Genomic DNA, 15427 nt, shown 5'->3' with positions numbered 1-15427 from the left:
CTACCTTTTCGATGAAATGTTATCTGTGTTTGCACCTGAATAGTCTCTCTGCTTGCTTCCCACCTGTAAGTTTGTGGGTCCAGTGCTTCTTTTCTTTTCATATTGTTTCTGTCCTTTTCAATCCAAGCCAGTAATATTTTTTCCAGCATAATTTTCTTTTTGGGGATTCACGCCATTGGACAGAAGAGACACACACATAAGGGTTTCTTTATGATCCAGTCTTCTTCATCTTGATCTTCAGTTAAGACTGTTGAGAGACAGCACCCTAAAACTTCTTAGAAAGCTCTATTGTTTAAAGCATCGCCTTAAATCTTTCTGAGGTGTTAACAAAGGATTTTATAGCTGCACCCTTGGCTTTGCAGCTAGGTACTGTTTTCTTGATGGTGTCCAGGATTTTATCCTCTTCTAGAAGCCATATCTTAATTTTAGCATTGTTTTCCACTTGGAAAGGCTGAAAAATTTTAAAACCTGGCTTCATGAAGTTCTGGTTTCTTTCCATATGAAATTTCTTTCTCTGGCTTATCTCTTTCCTCTTATATTTTAACATAAGCTGCAAGAAAAAACCAGGTAACAGTTTCAAATTCCTGTCTGAAAATCTTCACCACATCACCCAGTTCATCAGACACTTTTCTATTTTCCATATCACTTCAGGCAGCAGTATTGCTACTTTCTGTCACTACATAACAAGGATTCTGTTTCTCCAGTTTTCAATAACATTTTCTTTAGTTTCCTTAGTTCACGACAACAGCCTCCTAAAGGCCATCCAGTTTCTACTAAAAGTAACTTGAAGACACTTTAGGTTTTCATTAACATTCTGTCTAAAATCTTTTCAGTTTCCACCCACTACCCAGTTCCCAAGCCACCCCCACATTTTAGATTTTTTTGTTGTAGTATCACCTCGCTTCTAATACTAAAATCTGTATCAGTTATCTATTGCTGTTTAAAAAATTACCCTAAAACTTGGCTGCTTAAAACAGCAATAAACATTTATTATCTTAGACAACTTCAGTGGACCAGGATTCAGAAGAAGATTAGCTAGGTGGTTCTGACGTAGGTTCTCTCATGAAGTTGCAGATGAGATGCCAGCTAGGGCTGTAGTCATCTGAAGGCATCCACTTCCATGGATGGCAAGTTGGTGCTAGCAGTGGTCAGGAAGCCTCACACTGTCATCACACAGATAACCATAGGACTACATGAATGTCCTTACTACCTGGCAGCTGGCTTCGCCTGGAGCAAGTGACCTGAGAGAGAGGGCCATGTGGAATCTACAATGTCTCATATGAACTAGCCTTGAAAGTCACACGTTTTCACTTCTGCAAGATCTTCTTTGTTATACTATACTATATAACCTAGTTATATACTATGTCAGCCCTATTCAATATGAGGAAAGACTATATGAGGGCATGAGTACCAGGTGGCAGGGTTCATTGGCTGCAAATTTGGAGGCTGAGTACCATAACTCTCCTTCTTATTCATCATGCATGGGCCGCACCTCCTAGATTGCCAATTAGTAAAATGAAGATACCAGCTTCCCTAGTATACATATCCCCTTTGCTCTCTACTGCTGCTCTCTACTTCCACCATCCAACTGCTGCCAGCTGTCATTTACTTATTTATTTATTGCTAAGGTTAAGAACATTTACATTCCATTCTGAAACCATAATTCATTTCCACACTGCATCTATCAGTTAATTCTAGACACCAAAATCAGTAAATAGCATTCATATTCTTATAGTTCTGTAAATAGTTATTACTACAGAACTAAGTAGTGAGCAATGATATTGTTCTTTCTCTTTTGTTCCAAAGCCAAATTCCCATGTCATGCAAAGGATGATGTTTAGATTAAGTTCACTTCCTTCTAACTCAACAGTTGTTCAAAGGTATGCCATTTCTTAATTTCCTTTTTATTTAAACTATGCCCTTCCTTTGTAATTTTTATTTCCCTGGAGTTTGATTCTCTCTCTCTCTCTTTTTTTCTTTTTAAAGATTTTATTTTTCCTTTTGCTCCCCAAAGGCCCCCAGTACATAGTTGTGGGTCCTTCTAGTTGTGGCATGTGGGATGCCGCCTCAGCGTGGCTTGATGAGTGGCGCCATGTCCGTGCCCAGGATTCGAACTAGTGAAACCCTGGGCCTCCGCAGCGGAGCACGTGAACTTAACCTCTCGGCCACGGGGCGGGCCCCCTCTTTTTTTTTTTTATCATTGTTAGAAGAAAGCTATGCCTTCTAAATACCTCCTTGTCCTGACTATTATTTTCTACCTATTATGTATTAAGTCAGCCTGATTTTTCTATTGTTGTGGATATATGCTTTTGGCCTCAAAGGACAAAAAACACAACTCAAAGTGGCCCAAATTGTAACTGAAAATCCAAGGTAGGATGATTTTTAGGGTTGGTTGACCTGGTTTCCTCATGAAAGTATGGTAAGTACCTTCCCTTGGAGGTACCTGCTTCCTCATTCATGACCAGCAGAAACAAAGAGTCACTACCAGAAGGCTTTCTAGAAGAATAAGAAGGAATATTCCCAGACACCCTCATAAACCTTCCCTACTTCCTGAATTGCCTGAATTATTGCTCCACATGACCATTCTTGAGCCTGTCACTCAGAAGGAGATTTACTCTGTTTGGCGTGTGCCGGTAAGGGTCTGTTCCTGATGCTGGAGATGAAGCCAGTGTCTCCTAAATCATATGAAGTAAATGGAAGTCTAGAAAACTGAATATCAGGCTTCTCTTAGGAAAATGGAGGGAGTTTTAAACTCTAGGTAGGCAAATAAGTGTAAATTTTTAAATGGATGGCTTTTTTTTTGTCTCTGATTTCTTTAGGTTCAGAAATTTTACAATGATGCTTTAGGGGGTAGCTAGCTTTTCTTTATCTTACTTGGCATGCAGTAGGCTATTGCAGTTTGAAGTCTTGTGTTTTTCTTCAGTGACAAAGTTTTTCACATACTATTTCTTTGATATTTTTTCTCTCATGATTTTTCTCTATCTTTTAGGTCAATTATCTGATTTGTCTTCATGAAGTAAATGATAGCCTCTATCGAGTCCCAAGTTTTGATCCCTAGTTTCAATGTATATATTCATCCTTTCATTAACTCATCGAATAATTTATTGAAACTTTATCAAATGCCATTATATAATAGGCACTGAGCTATGTGCTAAAGATACAAATATAAGTAAGATACATTCCCTGCCCTCAAAGTGTGCACAATCCAGTGGAGAAGATACACTTCTAAGTAGGTGCAATGATATATACAGTGCTGTGGTTGAAATATATACAGAATAGAGATGGAGTACAAAGGAGGGTGGAGACTATTCAATTGAGCAGTGGACAGAAATGACTTCATAGAGAGGATGTTACTTGGGCTGCATCTTGAAAGATGAGCAAGTACTCACTAGGTCAATGGTACGTAAGGGGTCAGGGCTTTCAAGGCAGGAGAAGCAAAGCAGCATAATGCCTTTGGAGAAGCTTCAAGAGGTTTGTGATGGCTTAACTGTAGAGCTGTGCTGGTATAGAACGAGAAGGGAGAGCCAGACAGGACTCAAATCATGAAGACCGTATATGCCAGGCTACAGAGTTTTGACTTTATCCTGTAGGTAACGGGCCATTAAAGAGTACTAATCAAGAGGGTGGCATGGTCATAATGATGTATTAGATATACCACACGGTTATGGTGCAGAAAGCAGATTGAGGCATCAGTGCCCAGGAAATCAGATACAATACTATCATTGTTGTATCACTATACAAACCTCAAGTGAGGGATAATGATTACATGATCTTGTAGGATATCAGAATTTGCCACCCCAAAGTACGCTACTCTGGCATAGGGATTATTTTGAGCTGAAGGCAACTGAGAAAAAGGGCACAGAATGAGATCTCTGTCTTCCACCTATCCATGTGAAAACAAGAAAACAAACTCCCCACGTGAAGATGTCCCCTGTCCTTCCTGTACCCGGGAGGAAAGAACAATCTTATAACCAGAGATGAGAAGGCACTGAGCAAGAGTCTGCACAAACAATCCTACTAACTAGTCCTTAGCTACCATTAGTTTCCCACATATTTACCCTCCTGCAGTTTGCTGCTCAAAGATCTTTTCCCTTGCCTCATCATTTCTCTTTAAACTTATCCTCCCTTGTCCAAATGGTACAAAAGCTTCCAAGATTAGCTGTTTCTTTGGAAGTTTTCTCTCCTTTCTACTAAGACCTCCCAACCTTGCCTCGTGCCATTATAAAACTTTTAGCATCAAATAAATGTGTCTGCCTTTTCTCCTGTTAATCTGCCTGTTGTCAGTTTATTTCACAGACCCAGCTGGAGAGCCCAAGAAGGAAAGGAGGATTCTCTTCCTTGACAATCTTTAGTCGCAGAAAAGGGGATGAAGAAATATGAACTATGTGATGGAGGTCGCATTAATGGAACTGAATTAGACATGGATGAGGGGATAGATAAGGAAGTATCCAGAGTGACAATCAAGTTTCTGGCTGGTGAACGGCTGGGCTTTGATGCCATTCACTGAAGTAGCAAACACAGGACAAATAGCAGCAAAATACTTTGAGAGAAGATAATGTGTTTTTCTGTGTCATTTAATTTTATATGCCTGTGAGACATCCAATAGACATCCAGTGAACGAACACACACCTACAGCACAGGAAAGGTCCCTGGACTGAAGATAAAGATTTCAGGGGATTCAGCATATATATGTTAGGCAAAGACATGAGAGTTGACGAGATTACCAAGGGATTGCATAAAGAATTAGAAAAGTCAAGAAGTAAAGGATGGAGAACACACTCTTGCGGCACAGCACATGGCAGAAACCTGATAAATTTATTGTCAGTAAATGAATTTTAACTTATATGGCTTGCTTGACCAATTTGGAGTATAAACACTTTCACATTTATCTTGTTTTTCTAATTAATTCGAGTTCTCACATGCCTTTATTTGAAGCAAGTATAATACCTACCCAAGAAGACTTCCTCTAACATCTAAATTCGAGTATAAATCTTAATTCCCTCCCCAGGAGACTGTTGGGCACCACTCATGCCAGTGTCTAACCAGTTTCCCAAGCCAAAAACAAAAACCTGGGAGTTGTTCTTAATTCCTCTTTGTCCTTAATTTCTCATCACATGTCCAACCTATCAGTAAATCCTATTAACTCTGCCTCTAAAATAGCTCTTAAATTGTTCACCCGCTGTTCCCCATGCCCATCCGACACTACCAAGTCACTATCAGCTCCTGCCTGGACAGTCGCAATGGCCGACAAAGTTCCTGCTTTTACTCTTGTCCACATAAGATGCATTCTCCATGTAACAGCCAAAATTGTCTTTTCGAAAAGATAAATCAGATCCTGTTATTCCTTGGTTTAAACGCCTCCAGTACTTCCCATTGTATTTTGAATAAAATCTAATGTTCTTACCATGTGCTACAAGGCATTCTTCTGTTTATTTCTCTTTCCCAACCTCTTCTACCACCCCTGGACTGCGCCCTAATCCCACTTCACTGCCCAGCTCCAGACTTCTGGAAAACAAGCAGCTTGGTCCTGCATTAGGATACTTGCACTGGCTGCCCCCAGGCCCTACCGAGTTCTGTCTCTTCCCCTTGTTCTGTCTATGGCTTGCTCTCTCCTGTTATTTAAATCTTAGTTTAAATGTCACCTCTTCACGAGGCCTTCCTTGACCACCTAAACTAAAATAGCACGCTGTATCATTTCATCGTAGCCCCCAGCACTCCCTCCTCTCTATCTGTGGTTAAAGACAATACCAGGTGATGAAGGAGATGATTTTATTCAGGCTGTTACAATAGAAATAACATTCACTAATGAGGGATGTCTCAAAGGAAAAGAAGGGATCTGCAGCTGTACAGGAGGAGGTAAACAAGGAAGCCCACAGCCAGTCCACAGGGAATCATAAGGAAGGATGGAGGGAAATATGTGAGAACAGGGTGGCCCAGTGTGGCTGGCTGTTTCTCACAACACAGAGAGATTTCTCAACATTGCTGCTTTCTGTGAGCACAGGGTTTAGATAAAGTCCAACATTCTCTCTCTCCCTATCTATTTATTTATTTAGTGACAAATTTATAGATATTTGAAATAAAACTCTTAAGAGTTTCAGTAGGATTAGATTAAATGCTTCAGAGGTTACTTTTTCCAGCTTAAAAATCAATTTTTAAAATGCTATATTGGATATCTTCTTATCATCTACTTTGAATTATGTCTTACCTACATAATAGAGGACTTGGGTTAATATGCTATCCTGAAAATGTTCAATGATAGAGCCACAGATTAATCAAACTCTGCATTTTGGAGGAAATAGTAAAGGCTTGAGTTTAAAAGACAAGCCTTTAAAGGGCTCAAATATGACAGGAAGCCAGATTTCCAAGACAATGCCACATCTAACTATATAAAATCACAGAATACTAGAACTGTGGGAGACCTCATCCATTCCAAACCCCTAATTTTACAAATGAGAAAACTGAGGCCCAAACGGGATGAGATGACTCATCTAAGGCACACAGGGCTGGAGAGAGTCTGGAGCTGACTCTCCTGGTTTCTAGTCCAGAACTGAAGAAGTTATAAGTATGGTACTTAGAAATCATTTTCTTAGAGAACTACTTAAATAGTTTAAACAATTTCCCTGAGATATTAGTTAAAATACTAAAAAGTCTTTACGTACTTAGTGTCAACGAAAATAATCCATAACCAATCTACAAATGAAAATTTGGGAGAGTTTATTCTGAGCTAAAACCTGAGGACCATGGCCCGAGACCATTCTTCCCGAAGGAAGAAAGGGCACCAAAGAATTGAGTGTACAGAGTGGTTATATACCCTCAAAGAGGATGTTTCACATAGGATTGAAGTGTCCCTTTTACAATAGTCACGAGACTGCTCTGTTGGCACGGCAATTGATGGGCACAGCAGGTAGGTCTGCTGTCTCGGTGACCACAGCAGGGTGGCAGGTTTGTTGTCTGGAGCTGGGTGGTCACAGGTGAGCTGGGTGGTCACGGGTGAGCACAGCAATCAGTCCCCAGCCTAAGGAAAGATGCTTATCCTTAAGGAAATGCCAATGTGGGGGGAAATTGCACCTTTATCTTAAGGCCATTTGTTCTTGCCATAGGAAATGTTTAAAGCAGACATACAATGTGTGCTCAATGGCCATGTCAAGCCCTTTTGGAAAAACAAAGTCAGGCCAAATTAGGTTTACACCAAATGGCTTCCTCATATACTCCAATATATCCTATTGCTTGCCATATCTATTTGTCATTAGGTAAGATATTTCAACCCATGGCACACCTGCCGGTTGGCAGTAACAAAATCTCAAAATGAGAGGAACTCAAATTAATGAGCTTTCATAGTCCTTTCAATATGTGGTCTACATCATACCTGGCATTTTTAAGAAGCAAAATCTAATATGCCAAGTACTAGATGTGTTGTTGACACTTAAATATCAAAGAGAATAGGATCTCTTTTCACTAAAAGAATAATTTGGGTACAACCTTTTATATAATTAACAAACTCATTCCCCAAATGAACTGTCCTTTAGGAGAGTTCATCCTTAAATCTCTTAAGAAAACAAGAAATTCAAATTTTAGTATATACAGTTTTTATACTTAAAAACATTACATCAGAAAATACATTATTTATAAAAACATGGTCCAAACAATTAGTATCGATCTTGAGCCTTGACTATCTACACATAGGCTAAGCAGAGGGAGAAGCCGAGCAGGCAGGACAGAGATTCCTAACTTTAAGAAACTTGCAACCCACAAGAAGAGATAAGAAACATGAAAAAATGTCCTCAATACAACATAATTATCATGTGTCAAAGGACAGGTAAAAACACAGGGATATGACATTTCAGAAATATGTACTGGGAATGAAGCAGCAAAGAAAAAATCCTTATCTTCTAGGAGATTGTATTCTGTTGAGAGAGACAAGTTGTATACAAATAAATAATCTATATCTACATCTATATTCCTATTTATCTGTATGTGTATATGACATCAGGTGCATCTATATGTGTATATGACATCAGGTGCAGATAAGAAGAGAGTAGAGTGACATTCTTTTATGTGGGGTGTTTTGAGAAGGCCTCTTCTGATACTGTACTGTGATATTTAAGATGATGGAGGAAAGGACATGAGCCACGAGGAGTGTCCAGGGGAGAAAAGCCTTCGAGGCAGGTGGAAAAGGAGTTCCAGGAACATTTCAGAGTGACTAGAGCTCAGTGTTCTGGAGGTGGAGGGCTCATGAGGGGTTTGTTTAAGAGATGTGGCTGGAAAGGTAACTGGGCTGATTGCCACTCCCCAATACTAAGGACTTTGAAGTTCCTTGAAAGGACCCTGTCTTTTGCTCTGAATAAGATGGGAGCCCGTGGAGAGCTTGATTAAAGCAGTGGATGATATGACCTGGGTCCCAGAAAGGTTACTCTGATTGCTGTGGAGGACAAGTGCAGAGGAAGGAAGCCAAGTTAGGGGATGTATTGGTTTCCTAGGGCTGCGTAAAAGATTACCAGGCAAAAATACTAGGCAGCTTAACACAAGGGAAATTTCTTCTCTCACACTTCTGGAGATGAGAAATCTGAAATCAAGGTGACTGTAGGGTTGGTTCCTTCTGGAGGCTTTGAGAGAGAATCCATTTCATGCCTTTCTTTTAGCTTCCAGTAGCCAGCAATCCGTGGCATTCTTTGAATTGTAGACATATTACTTCAGTCTCCGCCTTGCTCCTCACATAGCCTTCCTCTCTGTGTCTATATCTATTTCTACTTTTCTGTCTCTTATAAGGATACCTGTCATTGGATTTAGGGCCCACTCTAAGCCAAGAAAATCTTAAGCTCTTTAACTTAATTAGGTTGGCCAACACCCTTACCCCACATAAGGCTGCATGCTGAGGTTCCTGGTGGACATGAATTTTGCAGGAGCCACTATTCAACCCAGTACAGAGAGTATTTGAGTAATTCAGACCAAGGGCATTAGAGTGATGTAGGGAGAAGTCAGATTCTAAGGTCCTGGAAGGCAAAGAGGGGGTGTATCTATTTTGTTTACTTTGTGTTCTCAGGCCCAAGGACAATGCCTGGCATATACGAGGGGCTCAAAAATGTTTGCTGAAATTATTTGCATTATGTCATCCACATATCAAAAAACCTCGGTGTTGATAATAGTCAGGGTCAGGAAACCCCCTTGCTTCAGTGAGGTCTGCCAGCCTAGTTCAGGCCCTTTCCCAAGAAGCCCTCACTGACTTCTCCTGTCTCTTCTCTAACCTCATATAACCCTGCCGGTCACTTCTCAGTGAGCACATGTGGTGTTACTTAAGTTCTCTGCAGGGGCCCATTATCCAAGCCTTTGATCAATTTATCAACTCCCAGAAGAGGGCACGGAGCATTTCCCATCTTTGCATTCAGCAAAACAAAAACTGTTAGCATCCTGTGGCTATAATCCCCCCATGCTTGGACTGAGTAACTGTTAATTGATTGATTGACCCAGAACAGCCTAGGAAACTAGAGATCTTTTTGCTAATTGCACGTGTAGCTAGAGGAGGAAGAGGTGCTTGTCAACCACTCATAAATACCCATGTGTAATGGTATGATTATATTTGCAATCTGTGCTGAAGGTCCTGTCCTCTCATTGGTGGTTTCTCTCTGAATTGGGGGAGAAGCCCATTCCATTCCTTAATTCCATTGGGAGCCCATGTTTTTGATTCAGTGTCATCATTCCTGAAGTCCCTCCTAGGACAATGGTTCTTAGACTTGGCTGCATAAGGGGTTCACCTGAGGGAATTTTTAAAAACATGGGTGCCTGGGTCTCATCCTGAGGTTTAGATTCGGTTCACTTGAGGTGTGGCAGGGAACCTGCATTTGTCAAATCTCCCCAGTTGATTTTAATATGCAGTAAAGTCTAAGAATCATTGTCTTTGCAGAGCGTAAAGGACAACCTTCAGCTAACAGCAGTTACTGATTTGAGTAGGGCCTTTTGTCTGTCTCTTTGTACTTTTTTTGTGTGAAAAAACAGTAAGCTAGATAATTCTACAGGGAACTCCTCAATGCCAAACCCACATGTTGCTTTAGAGCCAGCTGTAGTCACATACAAATCACAATCAGGAATTATGAGAAGGAATTTGCCCGAGAGTAACCTGCCCCTGACCCCTCAGCTTGGAATTTCCCTGTGTTAACAGTGTTCTCCTGCTCCATCTGCAGTAAGTGACTCAGTCTGTTTCCAGGAGAGACAGCCAATGGAAGAGTTAAAGCAGCATGACAATAATTTTTCCTTCACAAACGTCAGACTGGGTAAGACAGTCTTTTTAAGTTATTGTTTGTTTCTTAGCCCAGGGAGTAGCTGGATCCTCTGACCATGATTATTTCTATTTTTCCTCAAACATTTCTATTTTTCCTTAAACGTAGTGGCCTTCAATGGTGCACAAGGAGCTGTAGTGCTTTAGCACAAGTGCAGACTTCATCAGAAAGCGAAAAGGAGGCAGCGGAGGGTCTGGTCTGGGTCTACCTGGGGAATACTGAGACCCAGAAACAGAGTGTGGAGGCTAACACTGGAGTCTCATGGTTCCTAGGGACCACAAAAAACCATATCATCAAGTGCTTCCTATTCATAATTCTACTTAGGTACAATTACACACAAATTAACTAACCAAAATATACTTTATCAATTTTTAAATTGTTCTGGATATTTTTAATTATTCAAGAAATCATCCAGCACCAATTTCCAGGCTCTCTCTTTCTCTCTTTCCATGACTTCCAGAAGCTCTGCTAGGCACATGAAGGCTTCCCTGGCCTCAGATTGGGAGACACTGTGCCTTTGAAAAGTTTTGAAAAGAATCACTTTAGGAGGTGATGTTCCTCACCAACTCTGGAGGAGTTGTGATATAAGAGAGAGTAGACACTGCCCACAAGAATTTACATATGCTGAAGGCATCTTTTTGAATGCCATGTCTACTCAGGCAAGAGAAACAGAAGAAAAAAAAGTAGGACTACATCAAACTAAAAAGCTTCTGCAAGGTAAAGGAAACCATCACTGAAACCATCAACAAAACAAAAAGACAACCCACAAACTGGGAAAAAATATTTGCAAATCATATATCTGATAAGGGGTTAATTTGCAAAATATATAAAAAACTCATACAATTCAGCAACAAAAAAACAAACAATCCAATCCAAAAATGGACGGAGGATATAAACAGACATTTTTCCAAAGAAAAAATACAGATGACCAACAAGCACATGAAAAGATGTTCAACGTCACTAATTATTAGGGAATGCAAATGAAAACTGTAATGAGATATCACTTTATACCTGTCAGAATGGCTATAATTAGCAAGACAAAAAACCAACAAGTGTTGGAGAAGATGTGGAGAAAAGGGAACCCTCATATACTGCTGGTGGGAATGTAAACTGGTACAGATGCTATGGAAAACAGTATGGAGATTTCTCAAAAAATTAAAGATAGAAATATCATGTGACCCAGCTATTCCACTACTGGGTATTTTCCCAAAGAACTTGAAATCTACAATACAAAGAGACTCATGCACCCCTATGTTCACTGCAGCATTATTCTCAATAGCCAAGATGTGGAAACAGCTCAAGTGCCCTTCTACAAATGAATGGATAAAGAAGATGTGAGATATATATATATATATATATAGATATATTGATATATATATATACATATATATATATATGTATAGTGGAATACTACTCAGTCATAAAAAAAGACAAAATCATCCCATTTGCAAAAACATGGATGGACTTTGAGGGTATGATGTTAAGCAAAATTAGCCAGACAGAGAAAGACAAATACCACATGATTTCACTCATAAGTGGAAGACAAGCAAATACACGGACAAAGAGAACAGATCAGTGATTACCAGAGGGGAAGAGCATTGGGGGTGGGCATAAGAGGTACAAGGGCACAGATGTGTGGTGCCAGATAAAAAACAGACTACTGGTGGTGAGCATGGTGCAGTCTATACAGAAACCGATAAATAATTGTGTACATCTGAGATTACACAATGTTATAAACCATCATGACCTTAATAAAATAATTGAAAAAAAAGAATTGATATATGCTGCAGGAAAAAGAATAAATCCCTTTATTTTCCATGCTTGCTTGCTTGCTTGCTCTGAAGCTCTCATTTTCACCAATGACTAAATAAATGCAGATGTTACTTTTCCAGTTAGTGGTGATCCAGTAAATTTGAAGCCATAACCTGTCTCAGGGTAGCTCTCTCCTTCCAGCCCTCTCCCCACTCCTTCCTGGTGTGACAGCTCACCCTCATGGGATTAGGGTGACCTGGCCTGAATGCTGGGTTTTCCTGGTAGCTGTTGCTGACCTTTGCGGAGACCCACTGAGATGCCCAGAGTTGATATAAAAATTATTTTGAAGTGAAAACATTTGAGCTAAAGAAAATGCAGAAGGAAATCTTACTTGAATGTCCCTTAACTGACTAAAGCAGAGCCTCCAGAAAGTACAGCTGCCATTAACCCCCCTCCAAGGGTGTCTCCTATGAATTTAGCTGCCATGGAGACAGACTGTCCATTTTTATTAGCATCAAAAAGCTCAATAGAACCTCCACACCTTCCTAATGAAGCCCTAAACCACCCTTACCCTTTAGGAAGTTTGGTCTATAAACGTTTTATCTCTGGCTATTGGGCAAGTTACTCATCACTGAGGACTCTTGCTGCTACATGCATGCATAAATAAACCCCATCTTTCTTCTGTTTTTTGTTTATCATCAGATAATTTGTAGGGCCCCTACTACTGGATTCAGAAAAGGAAGAGTTTTCCACCCAAAATCTTACTTCTGTCACCTGGTTTCTGGGCATTGGCCTCTGTTCTCACTGCCTTTACTACTGAAGAATTGTCTAAGGGTGTAGGTACAGCTCATGACCCTCCCTGCTGTCAGTCATGGGTGGTCCCCTTTGGGGACTCAGCCTCTTCTCAGCTCTCCCAGGTGCTTCCTATCCTCTGAGTCTCAGCTGTTTCTTCTAGTCAGTTCCTGGCCTGAGCTATTCTCCCTAAGCTTCTTCTAAGGATTGTAGGGGAGGAAGAAATTTTCCTGTACCCTTCTAGGTTCTTCTGGCTGGTCTAAGAATTAAGTTGACATGAAACAGAACAACAGGAGAAGACCAAACAAAGTTTAATAACATGTACACACGGGAGAAACTCTGGAAAGCTGAGTAACTCACGAAAATGGCCAAAGCCACCACCTTAGATACCATCTTCAGCTAAACACAAAGGAGGATGTTGGGGGTTGTGGTTTGGGACTTCAAAGGGGAGGAAGGCAGTTCACATGGAGATGAAAAAGCAAATGTTTGACAAACAAATGTTTGCCATGCCTTGCAGAGACATTGGAACATAGGACTCTGATCAAATGGGCCTTGCTACCTTCCTCCCTGTCCACCACACCTAGTTCATATTATGCTAGAGTTATTTGCGGTGATAGCTCCTTCCTGGAACAGACCTTCTATCTCAAATTCTTTTAGGCAGTTAGGGGGAGGTCAAAGTTTCTTCCTGAGTCATTTGTTGTCAAAAATAATCAAGCCAGGGGCCGGTGTAGTGGTGTAGTGGTTAAGTTCATGTGCTCTGCTTTGGCAACCCAAGGTTTGTGGGTTTGGATCCCAGGTGCAGACCTACACACCACTCATCAGCCATGCTGTGGTGGCATCCCACATACGAAGTGAAGGAAGATTGGCACAGATGTTGGCTCAGCAATGATCTTCCCCAGGCAAAAAGAGAGGAAGATTGGCAACAGATGTTAGCTCAGGGCCAATCTTCCTCACCAAACTCCCTCCCCCCCAAAAAATAATCAAGCCAAAGAGATACATTTTGGGGTGGCAAATTCTGCTCCCCTATAGGGTCATCTCACCTTGGGGACCCCCAAGTTAGACACAGAGTCTCTTAACTCTTACTTATCTTCCATGTTACCACCTGAGGTCTACAGAATTTTGAATACCTTATGTACCATAGTGTAACTACAGAGCTGTAGAAGTGCTAGCTCTGGGGTCTTCTCTGATCAAGAGAACACAACACTGTGCCTATGGGAGATCAGAATACGCCAGCCAAAATATGCCACCTCTGTATAATAATTATTTTGTGCTACTGGCAATAGATGCAGGAAGAGTTCTCTGCCCTCCCCTTACATGTCTAAAAGTAGAGCACAAATTTCACTTTGAGGAAAATGCCCCTTGTCCCACACCAGGGAGAGAGACTCATCATCAAAGATGGAGACTTGATGCCAGATGAGTTTGTGTAAACAGACCTTACTAAAATAGCCCTTCTATTCCATTAGTTCCTCTATATATTTCCTAGTCACTGTCCCACAATTTATCATTCTTTGAAGCCCAAACTCTCTTTTCCTTTGTGAAAACTGTATTTAAACTCCCCAGTCTAACTGCTTCTTTGAGTTTTCCTTCTTTTCTGTGAACTCCATACATGCAAATATTAATAAAAAATTGTGAGCCATTTCTCTTGTGAATCTGTCTTTTGTTAATTCAATTAGAAGGCCCCTGCAAATAAACCCAAGAAGGGAGAGGAAAAGGTTTCCTGTGCTATACTATTCTATGAAGCTGCCCTACATTGATACAGGGGCAACCTATAAGGTAATCTCCCAGAATTCCTATCAGGATTTGGGGCACAAGTTCCTTTGCTCTTGACTTCTCTCTCAACCTATCTGGACATCACTCTGCAGTTCTTGTGCCCCATCCACCACCCCAGATCAAGGCCCAGGCCAGAGGGGCTGAGTCTCTTTCAATCATCTCTTTTTTCTCTTTAAAAGGGATTTTACTTCTCCTTCTTGACCTGGAGTAATTAACCCTACCTACATCTTTTTCATTCTATAGAGTTCATTGTAAGCAGAATTCTCTTTCCCTCCCCAAGAGCATTCAGTCTCACAAGTTAAACTTAATAGCAAAAAGGCAGCATGGAAAAGAAAATCTCTGCAATAGAAAATACATCAGGAGCTATTTTAAATGTTCCTTTTACATGTGTCTTCTTCTTTATCACTAGGATGTCGAAGGAGTCATCCAGTCACACTCTTGGCAAGGTGGGACACAATCAAGGAAGGTAGTATATCCACACATTAAAAAAAAGAGGCAGGATTATCTTTGGGAATTCTGGAAAGATGGTAGCAGTGGGGGGAGCATACTTTTTGGATATTCTAGAATACTCACAAAAGATAGAGGAAATAGATAAGAAAAGAAAAAGTCCACAGACATTTTGCCACAATTTATCATTCTTTGAAGCCCAAACTCTCTTTTCCTTTGTGAAAACTGTATTTAAACTCCCCAGTCTAACTGCTTCTTTGAGTTTTCCTTCTTTTCTGTGAACTCCATACATGCAAATATTAATAAAAAATTGTGATAAAAAAATTAATAAAAACATATTTTTGTTTTATAACAAAAGTATATGAAGGGGCATTCTACTTAAACCCTCAAAAAGA

The 15427-nt window shown here is 40.4% G+C and overlaps 1 long non-coding RNA gene across 1 annotated transcript in view; it reads left to right on the top strand.

The window, feature by feature from the left end:
- The window catches only part of LOC138920039 (uncharacterized), a 59139-nt gene extending 53729 nt beyond the window's left edge, over window positions 1–5410 (top strand). Inside the window, exon 3 of the long non-coding RNA XR_011430640.1 lies at window positions 4285–5410. This is a non-coding gene — a long non-coding RNA (uncharacterized lncRNA). The remainder of the gene's footprint in view (window positions 1–4284) is intronic.
- The last annotated feature ends 10017 nt before the right edge of the window (window positions 5411–15427 follow it).

This window comes from Equus caballus, chromosome 2 (genome assembly GCF_041296265.1).
Source record: "Equus caballus isolate H_3958 breed thoroughbred chromosome 2, TB-T2T, whole genome shotgun sequence".
Classification (NCBI taxonomy): domain Eukaryota; kingdom Metazoa; phylum Chordata; class Mammalia; order Perissodactyla; family Equidae; genus Equus; species Equus caballus.
This window is presented reverse-complemented; position numbering and strand designations above follow the sequence as displayed.